The sequence below is a fragment of the Schistocerca piceifrons genome, chromosome X, assembly GCF_021461385.2.
Source record: "Schistocerca piceifrons isolate TAMUIC-IGC-003096 chromosome X, iqSchPice1.1, whole genome shotgun sequence".
Lineage (NCBI taxonomy): Eukaryota > Metazoa > Arthropoda > Insecta > Orthoptera > Acrididae > Schistocerca > Schistocerca piceifrons.
Genome location: NC_060149.1, coordinates 841,636,268 through 841,663,143, shown reverse-complemented (window position 1 = coordinate 841,663,143; position 26,876 = coordinate 841,636,268). Strand labels below are relative to the sequence as shown.

At 42.2% G+C, this 26,876-nt stretch overlaps 1 protein-coding gene across 2 annotated transcripts in view; it reads left to right on the top strand.

The window, feature by feature from the left end:
- LOC124721435 (ATP-binding cassette sub-family G member 8) overlaps window positions 1–26,876 on the top strand; it is a 323,750-nt gene that overhangs the window by 152,267 nt on the left and 144,607 nt on the right. For both annotated transcript variants that reach the window (XM_047246412.1, XM_047246413.1), the window contains one exon: window positions 7,086–7,235. The gene's annotated coding sequence lies outside the window, so the exon portion shown is untranslated. The remainder of the gene's footprint in view (window positions 1–7,085; window positions 7,236–26,876) is intronic.

Here is a 26,876-nt window from a genome sequence, read left to right as displayed (position 1 = left end):
GTAGCTGATCTGTTGCATATGTCTGCATAATGGCTTTATCTGCTTGTTGCCCTTAAAAATTGACGAATTAACACGAACAACAGAGTTCTCCAACCAAGGTTTTCACCCATTAGCGCTTACCATACGTAATGCTCAAATAGTGGTATGGTCCCCAAGTACAACATGATTTTTAAGCAGAGTTTAAAAAAATTATAATCAATAGGAGAATACTGGTGTTGTTTGGAATATACAACCGTTTAGCCACGCGGTCTGGGACGTCTTTGTCACGGTTCGCGCGGATTCCCCCGTCGGAGGTTCGAGTCCTCCCTCGGGCATGGGTGTGTGTGTTGTCCTTACCGAAAGTTAGTTTAAGTTCGATTAAGTAGTGTTTAAGCCTAGGGACCGATGACCTCAGCAGTTTGGTTCCATAGAAACTTACGACAAAGTTTTACAATCACTTACAACTTTTCGAGGAAACAGCGAACGATGCACGGGCTAAGTTTTCTTTTATTTGCCTATTTAACTTAATATTTTGATTCTATGTATCTTGAAACTGAGAGAGTCAAAATTGTTCAATCTTTGTACGATTTCTACGTTTATTAAAGGAAATAACAGGAATAAGGAACCGAAAATCGGTTATTTTAGAAGCCGGTTATTGTGAGCGATTCTAACAGCCACGTTAAATTGGCGTGGAAAGAAAACGATATAACCGAAAACCGGTTGTTTCGGCGGTAACAGTCATCTCTAGCTGGGACGCGTATTTGTATATCGCGTCACATTGTCACCACCATTTAAGGAAACTCTCAATACCATGTTTTTGTTGTTTCTTTCGAATATCTCTTTTAAGGTGATCTGATTCACTTTCCTCTCTCTATAACGGAAAAGTTTCATATGTTCAGATTTTTAATCGACGAAATTTTCTTTATTTTCTCACTGTTTATACAATGACAAATCAATTGTTGTTTTCGACATTCCAGCCAGCATTTTTCAGCATTTTTACCATTTACCATTTAAAATCAGCCATAAATGTGGCGCACCGTCTAAACTTCTTTTGCAGTCAGAAGGTTTTATGCATTAACGTGAAGGTTTTTGTTGGCCCCGGTGTGCTGTTTCGCATCAGTGTTAAATAAGTTAACAGAAATCACGCAACACTGCATTACTCGATGTCCCTAGAGCAGGAAACATTACATATGTTTGTAGTTACTTAGCAATCTGCGAAATGTTAGCCGTGAGTCAATAAAAAAACTGTTCGCCTGTTTTTGTCAGCACTGTAGCAACTCAGCCCAAGTATAAGCTTCAGTCTGCAAACTATACACTCTGTAGCGGCGTCGCTGAATGAAGTATGTGAACTTTGTCTAATTAGCATATTTTCTTTAATCTGCATTTGTGTATTGCAATAAGCGATGACAAGAGTGTAGAGCTGCAATTTCTAGGACGCATTCGGAAAGTTCGAGGTCCAAATCCTCGTACGACTGCCCCAGTTTAGTGTTTCCATAGTTTTCTTATAGACAGGGTGTCCCATTTATCTTGACCACCCTAAATAACTATTTGTCTAGATGCAAATTACAAAATGTTTCAAGCAAATGTTCTTTAGCCGTCAGGAGGATATCAATCAGAATGATTGCCTTCGTTGTAGCTTTGCTTTTTACAAAGATATGAAAAGCGGTATGACTTTTTTAAATTGCACCCTATATTTTTTATTCGGTAATTCATTTCCTCTCCCTAAGACCTATTCAAAAATGTGCCACAATGTACCATTCACTGAAACACAACGTTATTAATCACGTAACACAACATTTACTTAGAGCCCATGATCACAAACTCGTCCACTTGTTGGAGTTGTCAGAAAACAAATGAAAACCAAGTAAAAACATAACACAAAATTGACTTTGGCTCTCCTGTACCATTGCCGAGGAGTAGAACATTCAAAGGTGCTCAAAGTGGTGACCCTGAACACCGATACACTGGTGCACTCGTTGAATGAAAGAATTATTTACTGCTTCCAGTGTTGCCTGCCGAAGAGAATTACAAGCAAGCACAATACGTTCCTGCATGTCCTCTGTAGTTGCTGGAATATGGCGATAGACGACGTCTTTAATGCATCCCCAAAGAAAAAGTCTAGAGGATTTAAATCAGGAGACCTAACAGGCCAAGTAACTGTTCCTCCTCGACCAATCCATCTGGCAGGATACCTTCGGTTCAGAACACGAGGTGCACGAAGGCATTATGTGCTGGACATCCATCGTGTTAATACAACATAAGGATTCTGGCTCTTAGCAGCATTTCATCCAGAAGAGGAGGAAGAATTCATCTGAGGAAATTGGCATACGCTGTGCCGTTTAGACTACCAGTGATGAAATAAGGCCCAGTAATTGTAGTACCAAGCATTCCACGCCAGACGTTAACTCTCCATTGATTCTGATGTTCCACCTGTCTGAGCCATCGTGGGTTGTCGCTGGACCAATAATGCATGTTCCTTGTATTTACCTGTCCTTTGTTTGAGGAGGAACATTGAAGAAGTTTGGATTGCCGATAACGTGCAAGAATACGATGTACACTGGTTTTGCCGGCCGTTTTGTCCGAGCAGTTCTAGGCGCTTCAGTCCAGAACCACGCGACTGCCACGGTCGCAGGTTCGAATCCTGCCACTGGCATGGATGTGTGTGATGTCCTTAGGTTAGTTAGATTTAAGTAATTCTAAGTTCTAGGGGACTGATGACCTCAGATATTAACTCCCATAGTGCTCAGATCCATTTTTACACTGGTTTTAGGAATGTCAATCTCGTGTTCGAGCTGTCGTGTGCTCACATGTGGATTCATAGCAAGGGAAGCGAGAACAAAAACTTCGGCAGCTTCGTCTGTGCGAGTGCTACGACGATTGCGTTGTCGTGGGTTGAAACTTCCCGTTTCCTGAAGCGTCGCAACAAGACGAGAAAACATCCGTCAGGAAGTTGGGTTCTTGTCAGGATATCGCTCTCTGTACAGTTCCGCTGTCTGCGTAGCATTTTGCCTGCCTACAACAACAACAATAAAAGAAATGTTATGTCGATGCAGTTTGTAGGAAGGACATCCTTTACTGTATGCCTACTCTACACAACAGTATTTAAAAGGACTAAATTACTGTACTAAATGTACCCGTACATAAGAAAACAGAATTGCAATTACTGTTCTGCTAACTTACATTCCCCATAGATGAGTAGCATTTCTACCTTCTCTTCGTTGGTGTACATTCTACTTACACAACTCTTCAACTGACGATGGTTGACGGACTGACGGGTGTGCATTCTACTTATGTTTACATTTGTCCTCTGTCAGCGTCAGCACGTGGATTTGTTCCATTACCCCGAGTACCTGCACTAACCGCTACCTGCACTAAGCGCTGGGAGCGTCAACGTCAATGTTGTGTCATGTAATTAATAACGTTGTGTTTCAGTGAATGCTACACTGTGATACATTTTTGATTAGGTCTTCAGGAGAGGCAATGAATTACCAAATAAAAACTACAGCGTTCCATTTAAAAGAGTCATGCCGCTGTTCAAATCTTTGTAAAAACCAAAGATACAACGAGGGCAGCCGGCCGAAGTGGCCGTGCGGTTAAAGGCGCTGCAGTCTGGAACCGCAAGACCGCTACGGTCGCAGGTTCGAATCCTGCCTCGGGCATGGATGTTTGGGATGTCCTTAGGTTAGTTAGGTTTAACTAGTTCTAAGTTCTAGGGGACTAATAACCTCAGCAGTTGAGTCCCATAGTGCTCAGAGCCATTTGAACAACGAGGGCAATCATGCTGATTGATGTCCCCTTGACGGCTAAAGAACATTTGCTTGATGCACTTTGTGGTTTGCATCTGGACAAACAGTTATTTAGGGTAGTCAAGATAAATGGGACACCCTGTATAGTAAACTCATTAAGATGCCAGGACTACTTTATTAACAAGGCCACCGTCGATTCACTCCTATCTTTGTTCCATGCTACATCGATGTCATTGGGGACGAGAATTCAAATATACACGTAAGAACTATAAATAAAAGAAATTTGGGTGCTCGAGCCTGTTACTGAATGCTGGAACTTTTTTTTTCCTTACTGGTTCAATACTGTGGCCTTCATAATATACTTTACGCTCAATGCAAATACCATTTTGGATGAAATTTCGTTCCCGAATTACTCTCATGTTATTAATATATGTTTCGTAGTATTTTCGTCGACGCAAACAAAGCAGCATTCAAAGTCATCTGATCGTAAGTTAGCTTCTCTAATGACTTACAAAATAATTGTATACATGTGTGTATATACACACTGCATTGAGTTCGAATCGTAACGATTTCTATCAAGTGTGACAGCTTTTAACCATACGAACACACACAGTAAATTTTTGATATTTTTGTTGTTGATAGCTTGTAACCTCCGTAAATGAGGCAATAAACGCACGAAATGGGGCTGTCAGGAAGGCCAGTCGGAGACATACGACTGTGGGGAGTTACAGTTTACCCCTTATATCAGCCTTGCCCGATGTACATTTCAAGATTTGACTCGAGCCGCTCAAGAAGTAATTTCTGTTGCTCGTTTCTACGCAGACTTTCTAAGTATGTTTAAGACGCAAGATATCCTTGTATAATTTTACAGTTTGGACGTCCAGCACTGTGGCCCGAAATTATTATAGTATTAAATGGAAAAAAACAATGAGTCTATCCTGTGGGGGGAAAATACGCGATACCTGCTGGAAAGGGAAATAAATATGAAATGAGAGTACATAAAGCAAGCGAACCGTGCAGTGAAGGAGGAAGGTGCGCTGCCAGCGAAGGCGGAAGCTACTGTCCTTAATTGAGACGAGGGTTTCAGATAAGGCGGCAGGGTGGGAAAGTGCTCGCCTGCTCGCGGCCCGAAGATGAGCCACGAAGAATGGCTGCAGCCTCCATGCCGTGGGATTCGAGATATTGTGAAACAGCGAGTCACCAGGGAGGTCACAAAGTTTGCAACATTTTTATGGCGACAAGACACACGGCCTCTGGGCTCCCGTGTTCGTCTAGCAGTTAGTGTTGGAAAACCTCAGGTAAAAAGAAATTTCTCAGAGACATTTGCCAATGCTTAATAACAGACTACAACTAGTGTAGCAGGCTGTATAGCTGATAACCTTTTATTGGTAAATAAAAGATCTTTTTGCGGCAGAACACTCGCTCTTCACTACAATATACGGCAATAGATCGCTTCAAGCTACTATTTCAGTATTTAAAGAAAGGTAAACCATGCCAAAGGACAGGGGCTATTACATTACGAGACTAAGAAACAACATTGTCGTTTTGGGGACGAGGATGTGATAATTTACAGCTGTATTGCTGAAACATGTATTTCTTGTCTAACAGCGATTGGAAACCGCGGTTCACGGAACGCATAGAACTAAATAAAATGTGTCTCGTTTATATGTGTCAGCAGATTATTTGAAGTTGTGAATTAGCTCAGCGCGCGGATATATAATAACAGTAAACAGATTGGCAAGCACATATGTCCATCATCTCTTTCGAGTAATGGAATGGATCCGAGTGACCCTCTACACGTTCTGTTAACTCAATGAGATCGTATTTAAATATCCTACTCGTTGTTGTGAAATCATATTTAATATGTATTACCTAGTATGATTGACCTCAAAGCTATCCTCTAAATGTAGAGCAACACCACACTTTTTACACTGCCACGCACTTTCACTTCTTTTTGTTCCTGAGTACACACAACAGACCTCCTCAGTGGGTAGTACGTGCAACGAGAAATGAGCGTATATTTTTGCGTGAAGTCTCATAGGGGTGATACTCGCAGGTGATCGCCTGCGAACAGAATACTCTACTACCAATGTACTCTCTAGCAGCTACTCTGCAACGTTCGTCCTCAAGTCGGTGTAGCAGGTTTTTTTCTTTCCACTGACCTTGTGGAACACGGTGAAGGAGCTGAAAAGACACGGATCAAGAAGATAAAAAAAAAGTCTTTCTGTATCCGTTCAGTATGCGTCACATGATTGGAAAGAGAGCTATGATTGGAAAGAGAGCTATCATTCCCTTCTGATATTCAAGGCACATTTAGGCTTTATCTCCTCTCTCTCTCCTCATTGATTCATAAAAACTAGGTGTCTCCAAACGCCAGTTTTGCTCCAGTACAACTGGATTCTAAGATTTCACACATGTGACCTCCGAATAACTAATGCAAAATATGCCCAAATCTCATCCGATGTAGCTTCAAACCACTTTTCGTCATCTTTTAATATTTTCTTGTGTTTCTTATCCAATTGTTTTCTCGTGTAGGCTTTGGTCTCGTCACACTCCTAACAATGGCCACATATATTATATATAAAAAATATGTAGTTCAGTTGCTGGCTGTGGTTTATATTTATTCATCAAATCATAAAAAACCACTGTAAACATTGAAGGGGAAGGTAACGGTTATTATCAATTTTTTTTCCAGTCACTTTCATTTTGCTTCGTTTGCGTCGTACTACGAACGGGTCTGTGCACACTCATCATTCTCGTCACTTTTTATCACTACTTTCCGAACGAAATTCACTCTGAACTACTCCTTGCGGTTTTTCAGAATCAGAAGCATTGAAAGACAGATCCTTTACTTAATTATAACTGTTGGAAACACTATCAACAAGATGCTGTAAACACTTCTCATCACACCGAGAACTACTCTCTTCGCCATGTTGGTTGTTTAGTAGTTACCACGTAACGCACATGGCTGTTTCTCGTTTTAGAATACATGTAAGAGCCATCTGTTAGCTATAAATTGAACTCTATGCATTAGTATAGTGAAGAGCACATTTGCGTGCTGAGCTCGACATGCGATTTAAATGCCACAGCAACGTCACGCGACTATAGTTAATCACTTGATACGACTGGGTTAAGTGATTTCGCATACCAATAAATGACGGTGGCGTTAAATCTAGAGACCACAACCACACTTCTCAACATAAATACATGCCTTTATTGATGTCTATAATTAAAATATTGCGGAAATGTCTGCAGCCCAGCGTCTAGTGGATGTTGTGTACTACGTCATATTTTATGGTCTACGTTTTAAGTTGTATATTTATTTTTTTACTTTGTCTGACAAATTTCTCTTTTCTGCAGACAGATGAGAAGGAGAGAGAGACCTTGCAACAGGATTCGTCATCTAAGTCTACAGCCGCAGAACTGAGATACATTTTCTGCTACGAACCAGAGTGATTGCCCATTTTTCTCACTTGGAAATGATGTCAGACGTCTCACGGACTATTCGGTGTAAGTAAAATTGCTGGCTTCCTAAGACTATAGAAGTACCATTCTGAAAACTTAGCACATAATAAATTCATCATCAAACAAAGTAATTTGTAGCCAAATAGTTCAAAAAATGCTTCAAATGGCTCTAAGCACTATGGGACTTAACATCTGAGGTCATCAGTCCCCTAGAACTTAGAATTACTTAAACCTAACTAACCTAAGACATCACACACATCCATGCCCGAGGCAGGATTCGAACCTGCGACCGTAGCAGCAGTGCGGTTCCGGACTGAAGCGCCTAGAACCGCTCGGTCACAGCGGCCGGCCAAATAGTTCAGTGCATGTGTCTGTTTGAAGGACTTCGTGTTAGTCAACGATATGTTAACGTGAATAAATAAAAAGAAGGGTTATTGTTGAAAAATAAGGGTATACTTGTCACCAAAGATTTAATGCAGTAAGCAAAGAACTTGGGCTAACCCATCATCGGCTCCTTAATGAAGAGAGAGGCATAAAGATTTTGATTATTGCTGCAGTGATTCCGTTGTAACTTTCTGATCCCATCATCTGGTTCATTAGAAGATGAAAGTCGACTTTATTGCGAATATCATTGCCAATCAGAAAAAGGAAACTTGAATAGTAGAACGATAAACAGATAAACGATTTGTAGTAACGTTGTGAAAATACCAGCTCCTATAAGAGACAAACGAAAGACTTGGCAACGACAGGTGAAGCAAGACAGAAAGAATAGCGAGTCATCAGCAACGAATACATTGTTATTATTCAAAAATGGTTCAAATCCCTCTGAGCACTATGGGACTCAACTGCTGAGGTCATTAGTCCCCTAGAACTTAGAACTAGTTAAACCTAACTAACCTAAGGACATCACAAACATCCATGCCCGAGGCAGGATTCGAACCTGCGACCTTAGCGGTCTTGCGGTTCCAGAATGCAGCGCCTTTAACCGCACGGCCACTTCGGCCGGCTTGTTATTATTAATGTGGCGATGTGGCGGATGTGGCTGGGGAGAAGTGCTGAGATCTCCAACGGATAAAAGAGAGCAAAACAGAGAGAAATGCATATGTGCTCATTGTTGAGGACGTGCAGTACCGTATTCTCTACGAAAATCACGCCGCACAGCCTTGTAACTATACCTGCTGAAACGGAGAATGGAATGCGTCTTTTGTTGCTGTGCTGTTACCACATTGGGTAATGAATTAATGAGCAAACGAGCGAGGTAATTCCATGGAGCTGCTACCGGCAACCACATGAACCGCCAACTTCAAACAGGTATCAAGGTAACCGTAAGTTTCCATGCGTAAGTTTCAGTTCGGTCCACGTTTCTATCTTCATACATGTAGAAGATAGAGCCTTGTGAAAGCGGACGATTTTTAAAAAAAATCTCTGTACTTCATCGGCTTATGTGAAGATATACACACATGTCCGACAGAATAGACACCACGAAAAAAAGTTTTGCATCGCCTCGGTTCGCAGAAGTCCTGAAGATAGACGTTGACTTTGGATATTTTATCACAGACACAGTCCCTTTGACTGTTCAGAGATGTCACTAGACCCGCCCAAAGACGTCAACAATCATGCTAGAGCAGCGCCTATTAGACGGAAGGGGTCCGACAGCCGATCAGTTCCAGTCATTCCGCCAGGAAGGAGGTATACGGCTCGTGTTGTCTGTAGTTCAACCATGCCTAGACGGTCAATACCGCGGTTCGATAGCGTCCGCATTGTTACTTTGTGCCAGGAAGGGCTCTCAACAAGGGAAGTGTCCAGGAGTCTCGGAGTGAACCTAAGCGTTGTTGTTCGAACATGGAGGAGACATAGAGAGACAGGAACTGTCGATGACATGCCTCGCTGAGGCCGCCCAAGGGCTACTACTGCAGTGGATTACCGCTACCTACGAATTATGGCTTGGAGCAACCCTGAACGCAACGCCACCATGTTGAATAATACTTTTCGTGCAGCCACGGGACGTCGTGTTACGACTCAAACGGTGCGCAATAGGCTGCATGACGCGCAACTTCACTCCCGACGACCACGACGAAGTCCATCTTTGCAACCACGACACCATGCAGCGCTCGACAGATGGACCCACCAAAATGCCGAGTTGACCACTCAGGATTGACATCACCTTCTCTTTACCTATGAGTGTCGCATATGCCTTCAACCAGACACTCGTCGGAGACGTGTTTGGAGGCAACCCGGTCAAGCTGAACGCCTTAGACACACTGTCCAGCGAGTACAGGAAGGTGGAGGTTCCCTGCTGTTTTGGGGTGGCATTAAGTGGGGCCGACGTATGCCGCTGGTGGTCATGGAAGGCACCGTAACGGCTGTACGATGCGTGAATGCCATCCTCCGACCGATAGTGCAACAATATCGGTAGCATATTGCCGAGGCATTCGTCTTCATGGACGACAATTTGCGCCCCCGTCATGCACATCTTGTGAATGACTTCTTGCAGGATAACGACATCGCTCTACTAGAGTGGCCAGCATGTTCTCCAGACATGAACCCTCTCGAACATGCCTGGGACAGATTGAAAAGGGCTGTTTATGGACAACGTGACCCACCAATCACTCTGAGGGATCTACGCCGAATCGCCGTTGAGGAGTGGGACAATCTGGACCAACAGTGCCATGATGAACTTGTGGATAGTATACCACGACGAATACAGACATGCATCAATGCAAGAGGACGAGCTACTGGGTATTAGAGGTACCGGTGTGTACAGTAATCTGGACCTCCACCTCTGAAGGTCTCGCTGTATGGTGGTACAGCATGCAATGTGTTTTATATATATACAGGGTGGTCCATTGATATCTCACGAAATAAGCATCACGAAAAAACTGCAAAGAACGAAAGTTGTCTAGCTTGAAAGGGGAAACCAGGTGGCGCTATGGTTGGCCCGCTAGATGGCGCTGCCATAGGTTCAAAAAATGGTTCAAATGGCTCTGAGCACTATGGGACTCAACTGCTGAGGTCATTAGTCCCCTAGAACTTAGAACTAGTTAAACCTAACTAACCTAAGGACATCACAAACATCCATGCCCGAGGCAGGATTCGAACCTGCGACCGTAGCGGTCTTGCGGTTCCAGACTGCAGCACCTTTAACCGCACGGCCACTTCGGCCGGCGCTGCCATAGGTCAAACGGATATCAACTGCGTTTTTTTTAAATAGGAACCCTCATTTTTATTACATATTCGTTTAGTACGTAAAGAAATATGAATGTTTTAGTTGGACCACTTTTTTCGCTTTGTGATAGATGGCGCTGTAATAGTCACAAACGTATAAGTACGTGGTATCTCGTAACATTCCGCCAGTGCGGACGGTATTTGCTTCGTGATACATTACCCGTGTTAAAATGGACCGTTTACCAACTGCGGAAAAGGTCGATATCGTGTTGATGTATGCCTATTGTGATCAAAATGCCCAACGGGCGTGTCCTATGTATGCTGCTCGGTATCCTGGACGACATCATCCAAGTGTCCGGACCGTTCGCCGGATAGTTCCGTTATTTAAGGAAACAGGAAGTGTTCAGCCACATGTGAAACGACAACCACGACCTGCAACAAATGATGATGCCCAAGTAGGTGTTTTAGCTGCTGCCGCGGCTAATCTGCACATCAGTAGCAGACAAATTGCGCGAGAATCGGGAATCTCAAAAACGTCGGTGTTGAGAATGCTACATCAACATCGATTGCACCCGTACCATATTTCTATGCACCAGGAATTGCATGGCGAAAACTTTGAACGTCGTGTACAGTTCTGCCACTGGGCACAAGAGAAATTACGGGACGATGACAGATTTTTTGCACGCGTTCTATTTAGCGACGAAGCGTCATTCACCAACAGCGGCAACGTAAACCGGCATAATATGCACTATTGGGCAATGGAAAATCCACGATGGCTGCGACAAGTGGAACATCAGCGATCTTGGCGGGTTAATGTATGGTGCGACATTATGGGAGGAAGGATAATTGGAACCAATTTTATCGATGGCAATCTAAATGGTGCATTGTGTGCTGATTTTCCTACGTAATGTTCTACCGATGTTACTACAAGATGTTTCACTGCATGACGCAATGGCGATATACTTCCAACATGATGGATGTCCGGCACATAGCTCGCGTGCGGTTGAAGCGGTACTGAATAGCATATTTCATGACAGGTGGATTGGTCGTCGAAGAACCATACCATGGCCCGCACGTTCACCGGATCTGACGTCCCTGGATTTCTTTCTGTGGGGAAAGTTGAAGGATATTTGCTGTCGTGATCCACAGACAACGACTGACAACATGCGTCAGCGCATTGTCAATGCATGTACGAACATTACGAAAGGCGAACTACTCGCTGTTGAGAGGAATGTCGTTACAGGTATTGCCAAATGCATTGAGGTTGACGGACATCATTTGGAGCATTTATTGCATTGATGTGGTATTTACAGGTAATCACGCGGTAACAGCATGCGTTCTCAGAAATTATAAGTTCACAAAGGTACATGTATCACATTGGAACAACCAAAATAAAATTTTCAAACGTGGCTACGTTCTGTATTTTAATTTAAAAAACCTACCCGTTACCAACTGTTCGTCTAAAATTGTGAGCCATATGTTTGTGACTATCACGGCGGAATCTATCACAAAGCGAAAAAAGTGGTCCAACTAAAACATTCATATTTCTTTACGTACTACACGAATATGTAATAAAAATGGAGGTTCCTATTTTAAAAAACGCAGTTGATATCCTTTTGACCTATGGCAGCGCCATCTAGCGGGCCAACCATTGCGCCAACTGGTTTCCCCCTTCACGCTAGACAACTTTCGTTCTTTGTAGTTTTTTCGTTTGATGCTTATTTCGTGAGATATTTGGCCTGGTCACTATCAATGGACCACCCTATATATATATATATATATATATATATATATATATATATATATATATATATATATGTGTGTGTGTGTGTGTGTGTGTGTGTGTGTGTGTGTGTGTGTATCTTCATGTCTATGAGCGCGACACTTCCTATAATGATTTCAGTGGTGATGCACGTTACGTCCGAACACCTGTGGGAATCAGGATAAGCTGCCAGAAGGAGGAGAATGAACGGGACACTACGATGGGAATTTGGGTCGGATGGGAAGCGTGCCAAGATAGCCGAAGCGGTTAAGGCGACCGCTCACGTTAAGCGGAAAATCCGGGATCGAGTGCCAGTCCAGCACAAAGTTTCACCTGTCGTCTTTGTATTTATTTCATAGTCCGAATGCGGCTGATGTCGTTGTTCGGCTTAATTCACATCAGTGTATACGCAAACAGTATGATAAGCTACTCTGTCACCGCTGCAACAGAGCTACAGGGGGTGAAAAACAGTGTGGAAACTCCAAAAACACAACACATCGCCATATCTAAAACGGTGCAGGAAAACCGTTGGAATTCGAAACAGCTTCCTGTCGTCTCGGAATGGATAAATTAGATCCTGTGTGGTTCTCAAGGGAGTCTTATACCATTCTTCTTGCAAAATAATGGCAAGTTGAGGTAACGCTGATGGAGGTGGATAGCGGTCGCGCACACTTTTCTCCAAAGTAGACCACAAAGGCTCAATATTATTTAGATCTGGTGACAGTGGTGGCCAGGGAAGATGCGACAACTCATCCTCATGCTCACAAAATCAGATATGAACAGGAGCTCTGTCGTCTTGCAACACAGCATCACCAGTGGGAAACAACTATTGTACCCTGGGATGGACCTGATCGGCCAAAATTGTCACATAATCCTTGGCAGTAATGCGACCTTGCAGGTCCGCAGCTCGTGGTCGTGCGGTAGCGTTCTCGCTTCCCACGCCCGGGTTCCGGGGTTCGATTCCCGGCGGGGTCAGGAATTTTCTCTGCCTCGTGATGACTGGGTGTTGTGTGATGTCCTTAGGTTAGTTAGGTTTAAGTAGTTCTAAGTTCTAGGGGACTGATGACCATAGCTGTTAAGTCCCATAGTGCTCAGAGCCATTTGAACGACCTTGCAGAGTAACCATAGGACCCATGGAATGCCACGATAGGGCTTCCCAAATAATCACCGAAGCTTCATCATGTTTCACTATTGGCAGCAAGCAGTCTGCGTCATGGTGGTGGTGGCTTGTAGGTTAGTGGCGCTCAGCGAGGAGGTTATCAGAGCCCATACGAAAACTAGCAGAAACGTTGTCTGCGTAGTAGGAGTTGGGACGGCATACGCCAGACGTAAACCCGACCAGAAGTTGTAAACGGTGTGAAATAAGACTCATCCGGCTAAATGACTTTCTTCCATTCCTCCATAGTCTAGATTTTACGATATGACGCCACTTTTTCCTGTTACGGGGATTTGCATCACTGATGTTTTGAAATTCCAGCACGCCCTGTAATTCTCTGCTTCTGAAGCTCCTTTGGTGTTGTTTTGATACTGACAAGGATCGCGGGTGCAACATTCAGCTTTGCAATGACTTTTTTTAGCTGTCGTCCTTTTCAGTGACGGTCCATCACGCTCACTCGATACACATTTTCGTCCGCGTTGTGACTTAGTGGATGGCGTTTTCTAGCGTGTCCTGTTGTGTTGTAAATCTTCGACAGGGTGCCTCTTGAAACAACAAAGCTTCAGCTACAGTGGTTACCAACAATTTGCCCACGTTCTAATTCGCTTAACTCTCACATAATGCACTCACAACTACTCAGAACACTGTTCTGACCACGACTGACGCTTGCAACATATTGAGAACATTGCATAGGTGCCGTTCGTGGTCAGATACAACAGCGCCAGCTGCAGGCTTGCCTAGCATCCTCATTTATGTTCATGCACACATTTCTTGTGGTGTTTCCATATTTTTATCCAGCTGATGTACGACTCAAAAACAAAGCAAAAGAGATCCGTGATTTTCTGTTTGCTTTCGCTTCTCCTATGTGACGGTTACTTGGATACCACATAGTAAGGATGAGCTGTACATGGCGCTCTGTATCTGTAGTACTGGCTGATGACGCGTTCAAGAACGATACGTCTGCGTTAAAAACTCAGCATCCATCGAACTTTGTGTCTTTTACCTTCACTCACTGTACTCTGCTGATACGTACACTAGTTTATCAAAAGTATCCGGACACCCCTATGTAATGTGGAATTGACCACTATACGTCACTGGAGGCAGCCTTGTCATTGTAATAGGAGGCGGAAAGTATTGTGTTGTCGCAAAATGAGTCGTTCAGGAGAGCTCAGTGAGGGCTAGTAGCTGGATTTCACACATCCTTGAGGGACTTTTCAACCCTTCTAAAGCTATCCAAGACGACTGTTCGTGATGGGACTGTGAAATGGAGACGTGGAGGAACAAACATATGACAGACAGGGACCATCGAAAATCCGCGGAGGATGGTAGTAAAAAATCGCAGAAAATGAGTTCCAAAGTGCTACCACCAGTCCATTTAGCACAGTGACTGTGAGTAGTATGTCAACCAACTATCGAGCACAGCTAGAATTGGTGCAGTCCTCCCACCTGGGCATTCTGCTGTAATTTAACTTTGAACGTGGTCATTGACGATTCGAGGTCATCACATGTTCATGAAGGTCGTACATGACGTCATTGACGGCGCTGAACTCACGACATCATCAATTACTCAATACCACTACTCAACAGCCTTTTTGTAACTGGGATATAATACAGGGTGTACATAAAGTCCCAGAACACTTCCAATTATTTATTGCACAAGAACCAAACATTGTACAGATAGCATACATATGTCATTTTGAAGAGAAACTCTGAAAGTTTTTTTTCATGTATACCTCCACATCATAGTTTGGTAATTTGCCGATAGTCAGCGCTAATCGCAAACACGGCGAGTTCAGTGCGGAGCGAGCTTTCTGTGTGTTGGGGTTCGACAAAAACAAGTGTGCTACAGCTGTTCAACGGATGTTTAGAACCAAGTACGATAAGAAGTCACCAACAAGGAAGGCATTTACCACTGGCACAACAAATTCGTTACAATGGGTTGCTTGTGCCCGGAAAAGAGAAGCGGACGTCACAGTGTGAGTGAAGTGAATGTGGAGCGCGTACGAGAGACATTTATAAGGAGTCTAAAGAAATCGGTGCGTCGTGCATCCCGTGAACTCGAAATGGCTCCAGTGACACTGTGGAAAGTCCTGCGACAGAAGCTGTCTATGAAACCATTCAAATTGGAACTAGTGCAGAAGCTCAAAGACAAGCGTTTTGAGTTTTTTTCGCAGTTGCAACAATTGAATGAGGATGGGGATGGCATTGTTGATCGCTTAATTTTTTTAGCGACGAAGCCCGAAGCCACTTTTCACACTAATGGGAAAGTGAACAGGCATAATTGTCGAATGAGGGGTACAAAGCATCCACACGAATGCATTGAATTTGAGCGTGATTCCCCAAAGGTAAATTTTTTGTGCCTTGTCACGTCGAAAACTATACGGGCCATTCTTCTTCGCCGAGAGCACGGTCACTGGATATTCCTACTTGGACATGTTGCAGCAATGGCTGATACCTCAAATGCAATTAGACTAACCGTTCATCTTTCAGCAGGTTGGGGCTTCACCCCATTTACATCGTGAAGTTCGTGGGTACCTGAACACGGAGCTGCCGTATCGATGGATCGGCCGTGCTACTGAAGGGGGCCGCTGTGTCATGAAATGGCCTCCCCGATCACCAGATCTCACTCCGTGTGTCTTTTTTATGTGGGGACACATTAAAGATCTGTAGTATGTACTGCCTCTACCACGTGATGTAAAAGAGCTCCGGGAGAGAATACGGGAAGCGACTGCCACAGTCGACGATGCCATGCTGGGACGAATATGGCAAGAATTCGATTACCGTACTGACGTCTGCCGGGTTCGCATATAGAATGTTTGTAAAAAAAAAAAAAAAAAAAAAAAAAAAAACTTTCAGAGTTCCTCTTCAAAATGCAATATGTAGGACATCTGTACAATGTTTAGTTCTTGTGCAATAAATAACTGAAAGTGTTCCCGGACTCTATGTACACCATGTATATCAATGAGTATGTATTTTGGTGTGTAGAATCCGAATCTATCTTTAAAAATGTTCTAGCGCGTAAGATTTTTGAGTTTGTAACGGTTTTTCATTGTTTATTTACCGTATTTCGGTCTTTACTGATCTCTTCTTCAGGTGTATGATGTTTTAATTTTTGCTGGTTTGGTACAGGGGTCATCGTCATTAGATGGAGGGGTGATAAACATTCTAAACTTTACTCACCTCGTGTCAAGATAATCCGTAGAGCGAAAGAGTGTTTATGACTTAATGCATGTTGAAACTTGCATGGTGCAATTCTCATCATGCTTATCTCGGCCCACCAGTGTTTTGCTGGTTTTTGTTACCTGATTGAGTGTTTCTTGTGAGATATAGTGGAACGTTGTGATGTTTAAAACTGGCAAACTCGTTGTTCTCGACCCACTCCGAAACCTTTTGCTATGTGTGGGGGAAATTTACAAGAATACCTCAAACAAAAACCTATCAGTGATTGAGTTAAGAAGGCATGTAAACTGTATTTTGATCATCCTGATTGGTGATCTAGACAAAAATGTTGCACCTTATATTGCCTGCATTTCCTGTACTACCACTTTAACCGAATGGTTGAAAGTAAAACGCTGAGACATGCTATTCGCCGCTCCAGCGATATAGTATGTGCCTAAAGACCATTTTTCTGGTCGTTCCTTCCGCCTCACAAGCATTGGAGGGCACTCTAGCAAAACTACAAAACGTAACATAAGTTTTCAAATGTATCTTCAGTGCATTTGCAACCTTTGGTACCAAACTCACAAATATCGAATTAGCTGCTTGGTCCTCTTTCAAAGCAATTGCCTTTTTGGGCAATAAAAGAGATTATAATTATGTTTCCATTGTGAGTGATCTCTTAGGCAGCTACGGAACATAGGGCCGAAAAATGTCGCCCAAAATTCACGTTTTACTTTCTCACCCTGATTTCTTTCAAGAAAACTTGGGAGCCGCAAGCGATGAGTAGGTTGAATGCCTTCACCAAGACATCTGTATGGTGCAACACCGTTACCATGATCACTGGAACCCTTCGATGACGGGTGGCTACTGCTGGGTTTTGTTAGGGAGAGTGATAAAATGGAAAACAATAGAACTACGTCGTTGTGACTATTTCCGAATGCTTAAGGAGATTAAAGTTGAAAATATGTTGAGTCCTAAAGCTCTGAATATGTATTTCTTGTTTGTTTTATTTCTCTCAATTTGCGTGAATTCTTCTTTTGATTCTGTTGTGTTTCTAGGAAATGTGACGCGATAGAGAAAACCTCATTTTACCAGTCAATTCAGCACCAAAAATTGGGTAAATACACCCACTTACAAACCAGATACAGAAAAAGGTTTAAATTTATTGACTAGTGTGGTTGGAAATTAAAAACCCTTTCTTTCTCCAGCCGATCATAGAACAGTATTAAAAATCCAAGATGGTGGAAATAGCCCCCCCTTTTTTTTAAGTGGAAAATTAAAACACATATCGTCCCTTCTACCTCCGACAACTCATAGTGCATTACTCCTTATCTCCAGCCAATCATAGCGCATTTAAAATAGTTCAAGATGAGGGAATAGCACAGTTGATAAATGGGAAATTTAAAGACTCTCTCCCCTTCCATTCCCCCATCTCCAGCCAGACATAGCGCAGTACTGAAAATCCGAGGTGATGGAAATAGGCCGATAGTTATACCCTATCGCTTATTTCTTTCCAATGTCAGAGCGTAGTATTAGAAAATCGCCAAAGTGTGCTAGTGGGGGATTAAAAACCATCTTCCCTTTCCCTCCCCTCCTCCCTATTACCAAGCAATCATAGTGCAGTATTAAAAGGAAACTGTAATGAAAAAGTCCAGGGTGATGGAAACAAGCAAAGTGCTTTATACACTATGCCCATCCCCTCTATCTCCAAATAATCAGGGGGTAGTGTCAAAAAATAGCCCACATACATTAATGGGGAATTAAAAACCCGCTCCCCCTCCATTTCCACTCTTTTTATCGCTATCCAATTACAATGCGTTATTAAATATCCAAGACTGTGGAAATAACCAAATAGTGTTGGTGGTAAATTTAAAAACCCAACCAGTCGGTGTGTAGTGTTAAAATAATGTGTAAAAATGGTGTCAAATTACATTATGTCTGACGTACACATCAAGTCATACCCCCTCCCCCCTCTCTCCCTCCTTGGTCCAGCCAATCAAAAAAATCAGAGATGTGGCAAAAGACCAATTGGGTGCGCAGTATTAAAATGATACGCCAGATATACAATAAAAAATTATGTAACCTTTAGTTTAAAGTCGAAGATATTCGCTATTTCTGTGGCTTAATATTAAAGTGCGGTCAAAATCAAAGCTATGCATTATTTACCTACACATACATAGCTCTGGGGTAATATTAAAATGACTCCAAGATCAAATATGCATATACTTCAATGGCGTGTACACACATGCATCTCTGTATGTAATACATCACGTACTGTAATCTCTAGTAATCAGCACCCCCCCCCCCTCCATATCTCTCTCTCTCTCTCTCTCTCTCTCTCTCTCTCTCTCTCTGTGTGTGTGTGTGTGTGTGTGTGTGTGTGTGTGTGTGTGTGTGTGTGTGTGTGTGTATTTTATACGTAATATAGTGCATTTGAAGGAGGCCAAAAGGAATACAAACCTCTCAAAAATGAGTTCGACAGGAAGTGCAAAATGGCTAAGCAGGGATGGCTAGAGGACATATGTAAGGATTTATTTATTAATTTATTGTTCCGTGGGACCAAATTAAGGAGAAGTCTCCATGGTCATGGAACGAGTCAATACATGAAATTATAACACGATATTAGAAACAGATAAAATGAAATATAAAAAAACATATTCAGGTGACAAGTCGTAAGTTTAAATAAAGAAAATCAACAATGTAACACTGGAATTTGCTTAATTTTTTAGCTCTTCCAGGAGCTCCTCGACTGAGTAGAAGGAGTGAGCCATGAGGAAACTCTTCAGTTTAGACTTCAAGAGTTTGGGCTACTGCTAAGATTTTTGAGTTCTTGTGGTAGCTTATTGAAAATGGATACAGCAGAATACTGCACTCCTTTCTGCACAAGAGTCAAGGAAGTGCATTCCACATGCAGATTGGATTTCTGCCTAGTATTAACTGAGTGAAAGCTGCTAACTCTTGGGAATAGGCTAATATTGCTAACAACAAACGACATAAAAGAAAATATATACTGTGAGGGCAATGTCAGAATTCCCAGACTATTGAATAGGGGTCGACAAGAGGTTCTCGAACTTACACCACATATAGCTCGAACAGCCCGTTTTTGAACCAAAAATACCCTTTTTGAATCAGAAGAATTACCCCAAAAAATAATACCATACGACATAACCGTATGAAAATATGCGAAGTAGACTAATTTTCGTGTTGAAATGTCACTTATTTCAGATACTGTTCTAATGGTAAATAAAGGAGCATTTAGTTTCTGAACAAGATCCTGGACATGGGCTTTCCACAACAGCTTACTATCTATCCGAACGCCTAGGAACTTGAACTGTTCCGTCTCGCTTATAATATGCCCATCTGTATGATCAAAATATCGGTTCTTGTTGAATTGTGAGTTAGAAACTGTAAAAACTGAGTCTTACTGTGATTTAGCATCAAATTATTTTCCACAAGCCACGTACTTATTTCATTAACTACATTATTTGATACTGTTTCAATATTACACACAAGTTCCTTCACTACCAAGCTGGTGTCATCAGCAAACAGAAATATTTATGAGTCACCTGTAATACTAGAAGGCATATCATTTATATAAAAAAGAAACAGCAATGGCCCCAGCACCGATCCTTGGGGAACGCCCCACTTAACAGTGCCCCATTGGGACTGAACATCACTACCACTCTCAATATTGCGAATAATTACCTTCTGCTTTCTGTTCTTAAAGTAAGAGGCGAACCAATTGTAAGCTACTCCCCTTACTCCATAATGGTCCAACTTCTGCAGTAATATTTTGTGGTCAACACAGTCAAAAGCCTTCGTTAAATCAAAGAAAACACCTAGCGTTCGCAATCTTTTATTTAATCCGTCCAAAACCTCACAGAGAAAAGATAATATAGCATTTTCAGTTGTTAAACCATTTCTAAAACCAAACTGAACATTTGACAGCAAATTATGTGAATTTAAATGCTCCAGTAACCTTGTATATACAACCTTCTCGATAACTTTAGCAAACACCGATGGCATAGAAATAGGTCTATAATTGTCAACATTATCCCTATCTCCCTTTTTATAAAGTGGCTTCACTACCGAGTACTTTAATCGGTCAGGAAACCGACCACTCCTAAAGGAAAAGTTACAGATATGGCTAATTACTGGGCTAACATACATAGAACAATACTTCAGTATTCTGCTAGATACCCCGTCATATCCATGAGAGTTCTTGGTCTTTAGTGATTTAATTATTAACTCAATCTCCCTCTTGTCAGTATCATGGAGGAGCATTTCAGGTAACAGTCTCGGAACACTTTTTTCTAAGAGCGCTATATGATTCCCTGTTGGGACTAGGTTTCTATGTAGTTCACCTGCTATATTCAGAAAGTGATTATTAAATACTGTACATATATGCGACTTATCAGTAACACGGGCATTCCCACTACGCACTGATTTCTATATCCTCAACCTGTCTCTGCAGACCAGCCACTTCCTTTACGACTGACCATATGGTTTTAATTTTATCCTGAGACTTAGCTATTCTGTCTACATACCACATACTTTTTGCCTTCCTAATAACATTTTAAGCACCTTACAATACTGTTTGTAATGGGCTGCTGCATTTAGATTTTGACTGTTTCTAACGTTTTGATATAATTGCCACTTTGTTCTACAAGATATTCTTATCCCTCTAGTCAGCCACCCAGGCTGCCTGTTTGTGCTAGTACCCTGTTTTGAACGTTCTAAAGGAAAGCAACTTTCAAAGAGCACGAGAAAAGTCTTGAGAAAAGCATTATATTTATCGTCTACTGTATCAGCGCTATAAACATCTTGCCACTCTTGTTCCTTGATAAGGTTTACAAAGGTCTCTACAGCAACTGGATCAGCTTTCCTAAACAGCTGATGACTATATTTAACACGTGTTGCAGCACAAAAATCTTTTAGAGTTAAAATTTGTGCATCATGATCTGAAAGGCCATTCACCTTTTTGCTAACAGAATGCCCTTCTAGTAATGAGGAATGAACAAAAATGTTGTCTATGGTTGTTCTACTGTTCCCTTGCACTCTCGTTGGAAAGAATACGGTTTGCATAAGATTATATGAATTAAGGAGGTCTACCAGCATCCTCTTCTATGCACAATCACTTATACAATTAGTATTGAAGTCACCACATATAACTAACTTTTTGTATTTCCTATAAAGTGAACCAAGAACCTCCTCCAGCTTTAGCAAAAATGTTGCGAAACCGGAGTCTGGGGATCTATAAATAACAACAGTTAGAAGTTTAGCTCCATTAAATTTAACCACACCTGCACAACATTCAAACACCTTTTCAGTGCAGTACTTTGAAAAATCAATTGACTCAAATGGGATGCCGTTTTTCACATACATGGCTACTCCCCCACACCGCAAAGAGCTCCTCGAAAAGCTGCCAGCCAACCTGTATCCTGGTAAAGGAAGCCTCTGAATTATCTCCTTATTTAAGAAGTGTTCAGATATACCAATAATTTCAGAGTCAAAATCTATAAGCAGTTCACTAACTTTATCTCTAATACCTTGTATATTTTGATGAAATATACTAAGTCCCTCATTACTCGGATACCTAAGCTTTGTCAAAAGTGGTTCCTTTGTTAGAGAGACTTCCCTTAAGCAGGAATACCTATCAGCTGACTTCAATCTAAAAAAGGTGCAGCTGTAACACCCACTACTGCAGGAATTTTCCCATGAGTGATCCCATCAACCCCACCTATGCTGTCACCTATAAGCTTTGCCAAGCTCCCCTTCCCATACCTGTTGAGGTGCAGGCCATGTCTAGTGAAACCCGTCCTACTGATAGACTCCACCGACACCACTGAAATGTGACCCATGCTTTCTGTCATCAGCGCACCCCCAAGTTTCATGTTATTACGACTGGCGGCTGTATTAAGATGAGGCCGATCGTGACGCTGAAACAGTTCCACGAAATGCACATTCGTGTTGCCAGTCTGAGTGGCTATCTTTTCCAGGTCACCATCTATGTCATACTCCCCATCCCTATCAATACTATTACCAGCCCCACTCACAACCACTACCTGATCCTCTTTAGTAAAATCCCTACATAACCCCCCTATGTTAACAGTCACCTGAGCCAATCCTGCATTAGGCTTCACAATGCTGGTGACCTGGTACTCACTCCCCAGCACTTCCTGCAACTGCTGGCCTACACCTCTGCCATGAGAACTACCTAACAGCAGAACCTTCTTCTTCCTCTTCGACTTTGCAACTGTTCTAGCCACCGTAACTACTGAGGTCTGCTGCATACTTCCTACATCTACAGCTATTAGAGATTCCTCTCCACTAGACTCTGACAGTTGGTCATATCTGTTGTAAACACCAATAGTAAAACTATCTGAAAATCTTCTTCTCCTAGCAGATCTCTTGCCAACAGCCAGCTCCCATTCCCCAACCCCTTCTCCCTCCTCCCTCCTCATCCTATCTAGCTCCTCCTGTGCGTTTTTCAACTGCACCTGAAGGGCACAGATCTTACGCTCCTGCTCCTCTATCAACTTACTCTTGCTACATAACCTGCAGTTCCAGGAGAGGATCTCACCAGAATGCCCACTGGCTTCCCCACTGCATTCCCCCCCCCCCCCCCCCCAGTGAAAATACTTCGAACAAGTCTCACACCGCAATTCACTACTCACGAACCTACGGCAAAGTCCACACTTCTCACTCATGGTAAAATTTTACTTTTTCTGTGTTCCGCTACTACAATAAGATGTTAAAAACCTGACTACAATAATCACAAATTTACTCTACAAGGGAAGTAACTACTATTATTAACAGTATTAATAAACAACAAATGTGAATATAACAAAAGACTAATACAGAAAGAGAATCAAACGTCTAATGACACAGTAACGAAGCTGAAAACAGTTCCCAAAAGGTTCTTCTGAAATTATTTCACCAGAAAACACAAAAAACACCGGTTGAAGACTACTAAAGTTCCTAAATAACCACTATACACAAACAATTAATTAGTACTTAGCTTTCGATGCGCCGCTACAGCTGCAACTGGTCAGCGCGGAATGTAAACACAGGTAAGAGGTTACGTTGCTCGATACGAAACACTCACAAATATCAGGTCACAACACAAGAAAGGCAGAGGTGAATGAAGAAACCACTAATAAGTCACTTATATAGTAAATATTATCACAAAAACCGTTAAAATATGTATCTGAAACCTAAAAATATATAAAAACTTCGAGAGCGATCTCACACAGTCACTCGCTTATGATGTAGAAGCATATATCACTAGGGGTAAGATAGATAACGCATGCAGGAAAATTAAAGGAACTTTTGGAGAAAAGAGAACCACCTGTATGAATACCAAGAGCTCAGATAAAGGTGGAAGGAGTATATAGAGGGTCTATACAAGGGCGATGTACTCGAGGGCTATATTATGGAAATGGAAGAGGACGTAAATGAAGATGCAATGGGAGATATGGTACTGCGTGAAGAACATGACAGAGCACTGAAAGACTTAAGTTGAAACAAGGTTCCGGGAGTAGGCAACATTCCATTAGAACTACCAATAGCCTTGGGAGAGCCAGCCAAGACAAAACTCTTCCATCTGGTGAGCAAGATGTACGAGACGGGCGAAATACCATCAGACTTCATGAAGAATATCATAATTTCAAACTCAAAGAAAGAAGGTGCTGATGGGTGTGAAAATTACCGAACTATCAGTTTAACAAGTCACGGTTGCAAAATACTAACACGAATCCTTTACAATCGAATGGAAAAACTTGGGGAAGATCAGTTTAGATTCCGTAGAAATGTTGTAATACACGAGGCAATACAGACCCTACGACTTATCGTAGAAGATAGGTTAAGGGAGGAAAGTGTTTCTAGCATTTGTAGACGTAGAAAAAGCTTTTGACAATGTTTGCTGCAATACTCTCTTTCAAATTCTGAAGGTGGCAGGGGTCAAATACAGGGAGCGAAAGGCTATTTACAATTTGTACAGAAACCAGTGGCAGTTATAAGAGTTGAGGAGCACGAAAGGAAGCAGTGGTTGAGAAGGGAGAGAGAAAGGGTTGTAGCCTATACCTGATGTTATTCAATTGAGCAAACAGTGAAGGAAACAAAAGAAAAAATTGAATTAGGATTTAAAATCCATGGAGAAGAAGTAAAAACTTTGAGGTTTGCCGACGACATTGTAATTCTGTCAGAGTCAGCAAAGGACCTAGAAGAGCAGCTGAACGGAATGGACAGTGTCTTTAAAGCAGGTTATAAGATGAACACCAACAAAAGCATAACGAGCATAATGGAATGTAGTCGAATTAAATCAGGGAATTCTGAGGGAATTAGATTAGGAAATGAGACACTTAAAGTAGTAGATGAGCTTTGAGTTTGCTATTTGGGGAGCAAAATAGCTGATGATGGTCGAAGTAGAGAGGATATGAAATGTAGACTGACAATGGGAAGAAAAGCGTTTCTGAAGAAGAGAAATTTGTTAGCAGAGTATAGATTTAAGTGCCAGGAAGTCTTTTCTGAAAGCATTTTTATGGTGTGTAGCCATGTATGGAAGTGAAACACGTACGATAAATAGTTTAGACAAGAAGAAAACAGAAGCTTTCGAAATGCGGTGCTACAGAAGAGTGTTGAAGATTAGATGGGTAGATCACGTAACTAATGAGGAGGTACTGAACAGAATTGGGGAGAATAGGAATTTGTGGCACAATTTGACTAGAAGAAGGGATGGGTTGATAAGACACGTTTTGAGGCATCAAGGGATCGCCAATTTAGTATTGGAGGGAAGCGTGGAAGGTAAAAATCGTGAAGGGAGACCAAGAGATGAATACACTAAGCAGATTCCGAAGGATGTAGGTTGCAGTAGTTATTCGGAGATGCAGGGGTTTGCACAGGATAGAGTTGCATGGAGAGCTTCATCAAACCAGTGTCTGGGCCGAAGACCACAACAAGAGCAACAACATACTGCAATCGGTACAAACATGTAATCTCTGTATATTGCTGATGCATTGTAATGTTATGCATTATTTACTCCACATACATAACTCTGGAATAATATTAAAATGACTCCAAGGTCAAAGATATGTATGATATATGTACTTACACGTGTCCCTCTATTTAACAGCCCGAATACTGTGATCTCAAGACCTCCAGCAACCATTTCTCTCTCCCCCTGTCTCCCAAACACACATATATCTGTATTTCACACGTCAAATTCTGTAGTCCTTACTACATGTCACCTCTCTCTATTTCTTAGGTTAAAAATACTGGGCACACTGAACGTGGAGCGTCACGAATGACAAAACGACCCTCCTTAAAAACGAGAAAACAATTTCCTTGCCGTGCTCTGCCCAATGGCATTATCTCCACATACGGCACAAATGCAAACAGAAGAATATGTCGTGAATGTTCCGATTTCTCCACGTGGCACCCCCATTTTCTAGCGTCCACAGCTCCGTTCACCATCTCCAGATGACAAAATGACAATATGTGAACCCGAACAGCAACCATAAATAAAAAATGACAATCGACGAGTAAACCCATAGAAAGTGGAGTATCAACACGTAAAACAAAACCGCTACGAACTTACGCACAAACCTTGTAGTTGTGAGGAGTATCTGACGAGAGTCATAACTTAGGTGGGTATTGCGAATTAGATCGATATTCCTAACATAAAAACAGGGTAGTTTACATGTGTTCATGACTGGGCTATAATGAGTCTCCCGTCCGCCCCGGTAGCTGAGTGGTCAGCGTGACAGACTGTCAATCCTAAGGGCCCGGGTTCGATTCCCGGCTGGGTCGGAAATTTTCTCCGCTCAGGGACTGGGTGTTGTGTTGTCCTAATCATTATCATTTCATCCCCATCGACGCGCAGGCCGCCGAAGTGGCGTCAAATCGAAAGACCTGCACCAGGCGAACGGTCTACCCGACGGGAGGCCCTAGCCACACGACATTTCCATTTTATGAGTCTCCCACGTTACGGGTTGCCATAGAAGATGTTAATACTGAAGACTAGATCAACGTAGTAGAGTAGTAGGGGAAGTCTGCACTCTGCTTCACTGCATCCAAAACCGAGAGATCAGGTTTCCATCGTAATAACAAACAAACGAAGTGCTTAACATCTTCTTGGGAAACAGATATGTAGAACAAACACATGCTGGATAGAACATAGTTTTAAGAAACATCCCTGTAAAGTTAGCGCTAATCTCCGTCGTAGAAACAATATCCTACCAACGTTATGTGGCTGAGATTTTTGTAAAACCTTACTGAAATCATCCGCCTTGGGCTTTGTATATTGCAATGCTGAGAACTCTCTACCAAATTGCTGCCCACGTGAACAAAAGCAACGAATCAGTGTTTATTATTCCTAGTACTGTAAGATCAATCCCAATACAGTTTGTTTATATTATAAGTCACACACACACCTGAGACGCCC